A 13,122-nucleotide genomic window follows, 5' to 3' on the forward strand; every position below is an offset into this window, starting at 1 on the left:
TGGGAACAAGATGTCCCAGACCCTTGGGCAGTGGACATAGTTTCCCAGGGTTACAAGTTAGATTTCAAAACTTTTCCTCCCAGGGGCAGATTCCACCTCTCAAGATTATATGTAGACTAGATAAAAAGAGAGGCGTTCTTGAAATGTGTACAGGATCTTTCCCTCTTGGGAGTGATAGTTCCAGTCCCAATACAGGAACAGGGTCTCGGGTTTTACTCCAACCTGTTTGTGGTTCTCAAAAAAGAGGGAACTTTCAGGCCCATTCTAGATCTAAAGTTACTCAACAAGGTTCTCAGAGTGCCGTCCTTCTAGATGGAGACTATCCGTTCCATTCTTCCTTTGGTTCAGGAAGGTCAATTCATGACAACCATAGACCTGAAGGATGCGCCTATCTGGACAAACACTTTCAATTTGTAGCGCTTCCATTTAGCCTCGCTACAGCTCCCAGAATTGTCTCAAAGGTCCTGGGAGCTCTATTGGCAGTAATTCGGTCCCAGGGAATTGCAGTGGCACCCTATCTGGAAGACATTCTGGTTCAGGTGCCATCTTTGCAACTAGCAGAATCTCATACAAAGATCTTGTTGTCTTTTCTTCGTTCCCATGGTTGGAAGGTCAATTTGGACAAAAGTTCTCTTGTTCCAGCTACAAGAGTGATCTTCTTATGGACCATTATAGATTCCCTATCAATGAAAATAATTCAGACGGAGGTCAGAAGAGCCAAGATTATTTCCGCTTGCCTATCCCTACAGTATGCAGTACGACCATCAGTGGCCCAATGCATTGAGGTAATTGGGTTGATGGTGGCTTTCATGAACATAGTTCCCTTTGCCAGTTCTATTTGAGACCTCTTCAGCTATGCATGCTCGCTCAATGGAACGAGGATTATACAGAGCTATCTCACAGGATAGTTCTGGATCAATCAACAAAAGACTCCCTACTGTGGTGGCTGTCTCAAGAACATCTGTCCCAGGGGACGTGTTTTCAGAGAACCTCTTGGGTAATTGTGACCACGGACGCCAGCCTGATGGGATGGGGAAGCAGTCTGGGACTCGTTGAAGGCGCAGGGACTTTGGTCTCAGGATGAATGCGCTCTCCCCATAAACATTCTGGGTTGAGAGCGATCTTCAATGCCTTGATGGCTTGGCCTCAACTGGCTCTAGCCCGGTTTATCAGGTTCCAGTCGGACAACATAACCTCAGTGGCTTACATCAACCACCAGGGGGGAACTCGGAGTTCCTTAGCCATAAGGGAGGTGGCGCAAATCATTCAGTGGGCGGAGGCTCACAATTGCTGTATATCTGCCATCCACATCCCAGGAGTGGACAATTGGGAAGCGGATTTCTTGAGCAGACAGACTTTCCATCCCAGGGAGTGGGAATTCCATCCAGAAGTGTTCTCCAGGTTAACAACCAAATGGGGGTTGCCGGAATTGGATCTGATGGGGTCTCGTCAGAACACCAATCTCCCAAAGTACGGTTTGAGGTCGAGAGATCCTCAGGCCTTTCTGATAGATGCTCTGGCAGTTCCTTGGAACTTCAGATTGGCATATCTCTTTCCTCCGTTTGCTCTCCTTCCACGAGTCATCGCTCAGGTCAAGCAGGAGAGAGCGTCAGTGATTCTAATAGCTCCTGCATGGCCTCGCAGGATCTGGTATGCATATCTAGTAGAAATGTCATCTCTACCTCTGTGGAGACTTCCTCTGAAAAAGGACCTTCTACTTCAGGGGCCCTTTCTTCATCCAAATCTCGTTTCTCGGAAGCTGACTGCTTGGAGATTGAAAGCTTGATTTTAGCTAAACGTGGATTTTCCAAATCGGTCATTGAGACAATGATTTAGGCTTGTAAGCCTGTCACTAGAAAGATTTACCATAAGATATGGCGTAAAATTTTTTATTGGTGTGAGTCTAAACGATTCTCTTGGAGTAGAGTCAGGATTCCAAGAATCTTATCTTTTCTCCAGGAAGGCTTGGAGAAGGGGTTGTCTGTCAGTAACCTCAAGGGTCAGATTTCTGCTCTATCTTATTTATTGCACAAGCCTCTGGCGGACGTGCCAGATGTGCAATCTCTTTGTCAGGCCCTGGTCAGAATCAGGCCTGTGTTAAAATCTGTTGCTCCACCTTGGAGTCTTAACCTTGTTCTTAAAGTTTTGCGCCTATGCGTTCCATAGATATTAAATTATTATATTGGAAGGTTTTGTTTCTTATTGCTATCTCTTCTGCTTGGAGGGTTTTGGAACTCTCAGCTTTGCAGTGTGACTCATATTTCATGCAGATAAGGCAGTTCTCCGTACCAAGTTTAGTTTTCTTCCTAAGGTTGTTTTGGACAGAAATATTTATCAGGAATTTGTTGTTCCTTCTCTTTGTCCTAATCCTTCTTCTCATAAGGAAGGTTTGTTGCACAACTTAGATGTTGTGCGGGCTCTTAAATTCTATTTGCAGGCGACTAAGGATTTTCGTCAGTCTTCAGCATTGTTTGTTTGCTTTTCTGGGAAACATAAAGGACAGAAAGCTACTGCCACTTCTCTTTCTCTCTGGTTGAGAAGTATTATTTGCTTGGCATATGAGACTGCTGAACAGCAGCCTCCTGAGAGAATCACAGCTCATTCCACAAGGGCTGTTTCTTCTTCTTGGGCCCTCAAGAATGAGGTCACTGTGGAACAAATTTGTAAGGCTGCGACTTGGTCTTCTTTGCACACTTTTTATAAATTCTATAAATTTGATACTTTTGCCTCGTCTGAGGCTTCTTTTGGGAGAAAGGTTCTGCAAGCCTTCTGTTTAGGTTACCTGTCTTGTCCCTCCCTAATCATCTATGTCCTCTAGCTTGATTATTGATTCCCAACAGTAATTGATGATGATCAATGGACTCACCGTGTCTTAAGAAAGAAAACAAAATTTATGCTTACCAGGGGTTAGTGTTTCTGTTTTACCCCTTGGTGTTTATGTGTGTGTGTGTATGTGTATATGTATGGATGTGACTGTGTGCGTATTTATGCATGTATGTGCGTGTGTGTGTGTATGTTTGTGGAACCAGCAAATTACAGACCTTGTTACTACAGTATGGGGGGGGGGGTAAACAGTGTCACTCTATACAGTACCACTATATACAGTATGGGGGGGCTGGACCATGTCACAGACTACTGTGGTCACTTTATAAAGTACTGGGGCAGGTAGGGTCAGGCCAGCCATCTCACCAGCAGATTACAGACTGTGTCACTGACTCACTATATACAGTACTGGTGGGTTAAACAGTGTCACTATATACAGTAATAGGGGGTCAGACCATCTCACAGACTGTGGGCACAGGGTACCTCCTTTTGCAGACATGTAATCTGATTCACATTTTTTTTCTGTGTTAAATGTAAAAAAAAAAAAAAAAAAAAAAGATATGTATCAAATTCACTTTTTTTTTTGGGGGGGGGGGGCCCTTCTTAGATTCTTGCACCTGGGCCCTGTGGTTTCTAGTTACGCATCTGGCTCTTTGCCTCCTCCTGCTGGCCAGTAGTGATATTCCCAACAGTAATTGCTGATTCCGTGGACCATGTCAAAAAATAAATATATTTATCAGGTAAGCATAAATTTTGTTTTTCCATCCCCCCATATCATGTGACAGACATTAGCTGATCATAAAATGCATATAAGTGCATACTGTGCAGTCTTGCACATGCTCAGTAGGAGAGGGCGTCTCAGAAAGTATATTGGAAAGTTTTTTTTGTTTTTTAAAGGGACGTGAAACTCAAAAAAGAAACTCTCTCATGCATGTGAAACAGGAAAATCTCTAACAACCGCTTACCCATTGGCTGATTAGGAAAACTTAACTGGGTTGGTAAAAAGTGACATCTCCAGTAATGTAAAAACAGAATAGTTTTTTTCATCACAGGAATTTCTGTTTTACTAAAATATAAACGCGCAATATATGGCTACAAGGTTGTGGTCACCTGACTATCATACTTTATATGATCTTGTTGGATATTCCTGCAATAGCGGGAGTTATCAGGAGGAATTATATTAAGTAATCTGAAAATGTTTAGGGATTATTGTGGTGTTACAAAACATACAATCTATATCTCATATTTAGTATCACAAATATTTTTATTAACACATTAAAAAAAAATCAGAAGTCAGATATAATGTCTTTGAAATTAGCCAGGAGTAATATAAAAAAACTGCAGGTTAGGAAGATTTGTTTTCTGTCTCATGTAATAATGTATTATATATTTTTGTTTGATAGAATCTTGTTAAGAAGCTTTCCTCCTTAACATATGATGTCACTGATGTCCAATAATGTCCTCTGTCAGGTCCAGCTCGTACATATCATCGAACCTTGTAACAAATATCAGTAGCAATGATCAGGAGTAGACATTGCTCATTATATTGTGACACTAAAGAGAGAATGTCACCAGAACAAGTTGTTACGTCACTGCGCCACAATGTTCCTGTCGTAATTCTTGTTAATGCTACCCCATCACCCTAACCATGAGGGATATGTAAGTCAAAATAAATATAATATAGGCTCTATCTACAGAACAGTACAGTCTATTGTGAGTAAATATAAATATATGTGTGTGTGTATGTATATATCTGTGTGTGTATGTATATATATATATATATATATATGCTGAATATAAGAAAAAATCACTGCAAACACGGTAATCTTGCATCAAAGTTGAGGGGTTCATTTCATCCACTTAGGCATGAGCAGACAAACACCTGACATGTTTCGCATGGGTACTCCCACGCTTCACTATATATATATATATATATGTGTGTATATATGTGTGTGTGTGTTTGTATATATATATATATATATATATATATATATATGTGTGTGTGTGTATATATATATATATATATATATATATATATATACAGTATGTATATATATGTGTGTGTGTGTATACATATATATATATATATATATATATATATGTGTATATATATATATATATATATATATATATATATATATATATGTGTGTGTATATATATATATATATGTGTGTGTGTGTATATATATATATATATATATATATATATATAGTTGTGCTCATAAGTTTATATACCTTGGCAGAATTTATGATTTCTTGCCCATTATTCAGAGAATATGAATGATAACACAAAAACTTTTCTTTCACTCATGGTTAGTGTTTGGCTGAAGCCATTTATTATCAATCAACTGTGTTTACTCTTTTTAAACCATAATGACAATATAAACTACCCAAATGACCCTGAACAAAAGTTTACATACCCTTGTGATTTTGGCCTGATAACATGCACACAAGTTGACACAAAGGGGTTTGAATGGCTATTAAATGTAACCACCCTCACCTGTGATCTGTTTGCGTGTAATTAGTGTGTGTGTATAAAAGGTCAATGAGTTTCAGCAGTATTCAAACTCTAATCAAGAAGTGGAAAATGAGGCGTTCTGTTTGATAACATACTGCATTCATCTTGCCATCAATTCTGACCAAATTTCCTGTGCCTTTGTAGTTCACACATCCCCAAAACATCAACGATCCACCTCCGTGTTTCACAGTAGGAATGGTGCACCTTTCATCATAGGCCTTGTTGACTCCTCTCCAAATGTAGCGTTTATGGTTGTGGCCAAAAAGCTAAATTTTGGTCTCATCACTCCAAATGACTTTGTGCTAGAAGGTTTGAGGCTTGTCTCTGTGCTGTTTGGTGTATTGTAAACGGGATACTTTTGTGGCATTTGCGTAGTAATGGCTTTCTTCTGGCGACTCGACCACGCAGCCCATCTTTCTTCAAGTGCCTATTGTGCATCTTGAAACAGCCATACCACATGTCCTGTATTTCACCTGAAGTTATTTGTGGGTTTGTCTTTGCATCCTGAACAATTTTACTGGCAGTTGTGGCTGAAATTTTAGTTGGTCTATCTAACCGTGGTTTGGTTTCAACATAACCCCTCATTTTCACTTCTTTATTAGAGTTTGAATACTGCTGGTTTGCATTCTCAATTCCTTGGATATCTTTTTATATCCCTTTCCTGTTTTATACAGTTCAACTATCTTTTCCCGCAGATCCTTTGACAATTCTTTTGCTTTCCCCATGACTCAGAATCCAGAAACGTCAGTGCAGCCCTGGATGAAAGATGCAAGGGTCTGTCAGGAGTCCAGAAACTCATTGACCTTTTATACACACACACTAATTACAAGCAAACAGATCACAGGTGAGAATGGTTACCTTTAATAGCTATTCAAACCCCTTTGTGTCAACTTGTGTGCATGTTATCAGGCCAAAATCACCAGGGTATGTAAACTTTTGATCAGGGTCATTTGGGTAGTTTATGTTGTCATTATGATTTAAAAAGAGTAAACACAGTTGATTGATAATAAATGGCTTCAGCCAGAAAGTGAAAAAAGTTCTGCCTCTGTGCTGAGGACTTATGCAACGCGTTTCTCTGCACATCTAAACTCTGTTTCATCAGGCATACAAAGCAGGCCTTTAAATAAGAGACAGCTACCAATCGAATCTAGCAACTCCCAATATGGGTGCATACAAACAGCAGCCTACCTTCGTCTGTGTATTCCAATCTTTCATCCTAATACACTCATAAAGTGAGAAATCAGATCCTTACTCCATGCAATCGAAGGTATCAGAAAAAAATATAAATATGCATAATTTAAAAAAATGTGAAGCTTGTCACATTCAAATGCTGCATACAAACAAACCACTCCTAATATGTATAAACTAATATATCTGCTGATGCACTAAAGTATCAAATGGTAACCACACACTCCGTGGTTATGCCCACACTCAACACGTGACAGGAGTTGAAAAATGATGAGCGGACCACCCACATATGTATATTCCGTGGATAAGCTATAACAGCCTACAATCAACACAAAACAGGGAAGAGTCTCACCTTAGCTCACAAAGCTGCCTATTTAAAAAAATGTGATAATATGAATAAACCTAATGCTATACACGGACCACTCCTATTGGGTGATTACATATATGTCTATGCATACGCATCAGTGACTCATTTATAACCACCTACTCTATTGGTGAGCCCTATGTGTAATGTGTGATACTGACAAGAAACAATTAACTAACGCTATGCTGTGTATGTCGTAGTGAAATCTGACACAATCGTCTCAGCAAGTGAATTATTGACACAAAGTTAGAATAATAAAGTTTATAATACAGCAACAATAGTAATAATAGGGACCATGAGATTCCAATGTGCTGACCTTCATCAGAACTGTAATATAATATATGTAAATAAAGTGTGTGTATATATATAAATGACAATAGTCTAAAACTTCTAGACATAACTAACTCTATCTAAATATATAAATATGAGAGCAAAATATAAAAGCACAAAATATGATCATATGTGTATGTGTGATAAATAATAATTATATTCTCTATAACGAGAAGTGACTATAATAACTAATGTAGTCATATGTGACTCATAGAACAAATCCTAAAATATATATGTGTGATGCTAGACTACTAGGAGTGATAAAAGAAAAAAAGAACTTCTCTATTAATAAATATTGAACATAACGAGGACCTAGGGGACAGCAGCAGGGAAGCAGAGCTCCATTCAAAGAGTATTCAAAACTTGCTTTATTGTTGAGTATTCGCTCTGAATTTCTTTACTGCCCCCAGCCCAGTGAATTTCCTTTGCAGATTGTGCTGCCCGGAGTAGAGGATTAACAAGCAAGAGACCTCAACATTTTCACAGGAGCTTGACATCACTCCAGCACCGGGAGTTACACCATACTGGAGCACCGGGCTGGCACAGTAAATAACGCTCTATCCAGAGCCAACAACAGAGTCCTCAGCAGTTGCTGTTGTGTGAGTGATGAAGCCACATCGACCTGGTAGATCGACTCAGAACAGAGAGACCATCCCTGACGAGAACGGGCAGCTACTTACCCAAGACACACGCAGTGGAAGCGGAGAAGAGCCGTGCTACGATACAGAGATTTAAGCTTGGGAAACAGATCACTCAAGGGCAGACTTATCTATAACACGTGTGGTGAGGGGTTCGAAACGGCCTGATCTGTTGATGCTGAGAGACAAGAGATACAGAAATTGTGATTTGGTGCAAAACTTGCAAGGGCCATCTTGGCGGCCTGGTCAGTCAGCACTAGATCTGTCCGGCTGCTGGTAGGCCTTAGCACACCGATAGCCAACACTTATGCAGCAGATGCAACAGCACCCATGGAGCTAGTAACATACTGTATTTACACCTACATTGAGCGCATTGCCACACGGTGGACAACTTATATCTACTAACTGCATACTAAGGGTGAGAAGTATCTATAACCCTCCCATGGACAGTGTTCAGGAGGTCTTCTCAGCACACCTTGTCCTTATTATAATACACTATACAACCAACTGACAGATTGGATCGTTTCAGATCTCCTTGACATATTTTTACTTAGGTTGGAGGTCCCTGCATAACATTATAAAGCTTTGGCTGTCTTATTAGTAGTATCATTCTGCCAAAGACACAGTTTTGTTTTTAGAACAGTGCTGAAAGGAACTATGTGCTAAGGCAAACGCTGCTCTTCAGCCTGGAACACTTTGGAAATAATTGTGCACATCATATATATTATATAGGTACCCTGTGAAAAGGGAAAAAGAAAAATACTTTTGCACCTTCCACTAAATTGTTTTGAAGGGGTAAACCGAAATTGGCTGTTTTACTGCAGAACGTCTGACAAATATACCTAAATTGTGTTATTGGAGTGACTGAATTTCATATATGTACTTACTCTGCTGTAATCCGTGTATATTTGTTGTGTGGGTGTATGGAGAAATATTTAACTAACAGCCCAATGGCAAGTCGTGGCAAAAATAGTGAGCGCAGAACTAAAGCAGGAGCAGATTCTGCTAATCAGGGATTTGTGTCTTATTAGAAGGAAACTCGCCTGATACGCACCCAATTGTTAAGCAAATTTCTATTTTATTTATGCCCAAAATAGACAACTTGCAGAGAGGGGTAGATACTCTTACTTATGAAGTTAAGCAGTTTTCAACAAGAGTCACAGAGGCTGAAAACAGAATTTCAGACTTAGAGGATTCCAATGTCACAAATGTGGGTAAAATTCAAAATTTAGAAAGGCAAACCATGGCCTTACAACAAAAAATAGATGACCTTGAAAATAGATCAAGGCGCAATAACGGGCGTCGCTTGTGCTTGTCTGAAACGGTAAAACAGTCTGATATTTTACATTTTGTAGAAACTACCCTTCCCATGCTGCTGAACTTCCCCCCTGAGGGATTCATTTGTAGTGTAGAAAGGGCACACAGGATGGGTCCAGGGAGGTTTGGTGCAGGCAGCATGTCCCAACCCCGCACAATAATGATTACATTTCTTCACTTTCAGTCCTAAGGGCATACAGTAAGCTAGAAACACTGAACTATGAGAGCACACGACTGCTCTTATTTCAAGATTTCTATTGATCTTATGAAACGTAGCAGAGAATTCTCACCGCTGTGCTCAAAACTTAACAAGGAGGGGAAGCAAGCTTTCCTTTTATACCCAGCTAGGCTTAAACTTATAACATCGAGAGGGCCTAAGTTTTTTGATTCCCCATCTGAGGCTCAAGATTACTTGGAAAAGAGGGGTTCCCCTCCACATAGTCCTGCACACGAGCAACCACGGGGCGAGGAAGGTTGATAAATCAGTTTATTCTATAGCACCCTGAGATGTTACTAAGCTGTGACCTATGTCACTAGCCATTATGGCTACTAGAGATAATAGTCTGGGATATGTAAACCTGCATATCAAAAGTTTTTACTTTCTGGGTTTGTATTTTATATGTTGGATAGTAGTGTTCATGCTACAAGCATGGAAACTAAAGGTTAACGTAAATGGGGGTTTGTACTGTGCCATGGCACCCCGGCAATTCTATGGTACATGTGAAATGGAAATTATGTACAGTTTGATGTTTATTGCTGGGGTAGGGTGGCGCGGTTGCGATCCCCTAACAGATTTTCATTGCTGTTCTAAAGAGAAGTTAAAAAGTTGTTGTTTGGGTTATTTAGGTAATGTTCAATTGATTTGGCATAGCAAGGGAATGTCCACTGCAAGATATGGTAATAGAGTTCTTTTCAAAAACACAGCAAGAATTATATGAGACGGAAATTATTGCGAATATGAGTTATAAATGTTGGATACTGCGTGTTTTACAAACATGGACACAGGCAATTCATAAGTATAGGACTTCATGCTGTGCTGTGTTGTCTCAAAACAATTATGGTAAAAGTGAAATGGAAACTGAATACAACCTGATGCATGTGTTGGGGGCGATGTAGGACAGCGTCAGTTACTTGCTAGGCTCTTTCTACTGTGGTATGGAGAAGTTTAAGTTAGGTTATGTAATTTGGAGGGCATTTAAGCAAAGCATATATTGCATACTATGATATTATATGTCAAAATCTGCAAGGCTATGAAAAGGAAAGTAATTGTAGCTGTGTGACAAATCTCTGTCTTTTACACAGTGACATTGTTTGAGTTGTGTTGGACGGTGATACCCAGTGGTGACCCTGACCCAGTTGGTGCTCAATCTGAAACTAATTCCCTATGGAAATGTAAGGTTCCTTTTTTTTCCTCTCTCCTCACGCACACAAGCGCAGCAGCGTTATTCCCTTCCACATGCATCTTTTAATGGGGGATTGAACTTCAATCCTATTGGCTGATTAAAATAAATAAAATAAATCCTTAGCTAGCTACAATGTGACTTTTATTTATATAGTAGCTATTTTAGGGTTTATTTTATAGGTAAGTATTTAGTTTTAAATAGGAATAATGTAGTTAATTATAGGAATATTTATTTCAATTATATTTAAGTTAGGGGGTGTTATGGTTACAGTTAGACTTAGATTTAGGGGTTAATAAATTTAATACAGTGGCGGCGGTGTAGGGGGGTAGATTAGGGGTTAATAAATATAATGTAGGTGGCGGTGGGCTCCGGGAGCGGCATTTTAGGGGTTAAACACTTTGTTTAGTTGCTGCGGGTCCGGGAGCGGCAGGATAGGGGTTAATAACTTTATGTAGGTGGCGGCAGTATAGGGGGCGGCAGATCAGGTTGTTAATATGTATAATGTAAGTGACGGTGGGCGGCGGTTTAGGGGTTAATAACTTTAGTTGCGGGGGGCTCCGGGAGCAGCGGTTTAGGGGTTATTAACTTTATTTAGTTGCGGGGGGGGCTCCAGGAGCGGCAGTATAGGGGGTAAAACAGTATAGTATAGTGTGGATGCTTAGTGACAGGGTAGCAACAAAGCTGTGAAAAAGCCGAAGAGCAGCGAGATCGATTACTGTTAGTTACCAACAGTCTGCTGCTCATCGCCCCGTACTTGGTGCGCGGCTTTTTGACAGCTTTTTTGATAATTTTGGAGAGCGTATTCAGGTCTGCGGCAGCGATGTTAGGTGAACTTAGGCGAGCGTATTGGGGCCGTCGAATGCAGGTAAGTTGACGTCTTGATAACTAGAAGCCAATGTACGCAGAGTTCTTCAAATAATTCAACACTTTTGGTACAAAGGACAGGGTGGGGTAAAGCTTGGGGTTCTGGAGGCCTTCCTGTTGTCCCTGGACACAGAGAAGGCCTTTGATAGAGTGCAATGAGAACAACTATTCTCCACAATGCTTAAATTTAACTTCTCAGGACCCTTCCTCTCATTTATAAAGAACCTATACCATTCCACAATAGCTAACATATCTATTAATAACATGTTCTCACTAACTATACACTTACAAAGGGGCAACAGACAGGGTTACCCCTTATCCCCTCTTCTTTTCAATCTGGCCCTGGAACCGTTGGCAATTAAATTAAGACAGTCCTTCCTAGGCATTGATATTGCAGGTGAGCCCCAACATTTAGCACTGTATGTCCATTATGGAAGTTCTACAGAATTTCAGCTCTTTTTCGGGTTACTAGGTGAATATGCAAAAAACAGAAATCCTCTGGCTCAAGAGGGATGATGGATCAGATATTACGTATCCCTTCACTGTTGCTAAACATGCTATCACCTACCTGGGCATAAGGATCTAAGCCAATCCTAACAAATTATACTCTAACAACCTAACTCCTTTGTGTGCCAAACTTCAGAGCCAGATCAGAAGCTAGAGGTACGTACCATTATCTCTATCAGCATGGATTAGTCTCCTTAAGATGGTAGTTTTGCCACGCTTGTTATATCCACTGCTTATGCTTCCCTTACTATTAAATAAAAAACGATATTAAAATGCTTAATGCGGCGGCATGATATTTTATATGGAGGGGGGAACCACACATTTCGGCAGATAAGTTGAGGTTGGGCTATCTTAATGGGGGACTTGCTCTCCTATGGCTAGATTTAGAGTTGGGCGGTAGCCGTCAAAACCAGCGTTAGAGGCTCCTAACGCTGGTTTTTACCGCCCTCTGGTATTTGGAGTCAGTCAGGAAAGGGTCTAACGCGCACTTTACAGCCGCGACTTTTCCATACCGCAGATCCCCTTACGTCAATTGCATATCCTATCTTTTCAATGGGATCTTTCTAACGCCGGTATTTAGAGTCGTGGCTGAAGTGAGCGTTAGAAATCTAACGACAAAACTCCAGCCGCAGAAAAAAGTCAGTAGTTAAGAGCTTTTTGGGCTAACGCCGGTTTATAAAGCTCTTAACTACTGTGCTCTAAAGTACACTAACACCCATAAACTACCTATGTACCCCTAAACCGAGGTCCCCCCACATCGCCGCCACTCTATTAAATTTTTTAACCCCTAAGCTGCCGCACCGTACACCGCCGCCAGCTAAGTTATCCCTATGTACCCCTAATCTGCTGCCCCTAATACCGCCGACACCTATATTATATTTATTAACCCCTAATCTGCCGAGCGGACCGCACCCCTACTATAATAAAGTTATTAACCCCTAATCTGCCTCACTCCTGCCTCAATAACCCTATAATAAATAGTATTAACCCCTAATCTGCCCTCCCTAACATCGCCGACACCTAACTTCAAGCATTAACCCCTAATCTGCCGACCGGAGCTCACCGCTACTATAATATACATTTTTTAAACCCTAAAGCTAATTCTAACCCTAACACCCCCCTAAATTAAATATAATTTTTATCTAACGAAATAAATTAACTCTTATTAAA

The sequence above is a fragment of the Bombina bombina genome, chromosome 7, assembly GCF_027579735.1.
Source record: "Bombina bombina isolate aBomBom1 chromosome 7, aBomBom1.pri, whole genome shotgun sequence".
NCBI lineage: Eukaryota > Metazoa > Chordata > Amphibia > Anura > Bombinatoridae > Bombina > Bombina bombina.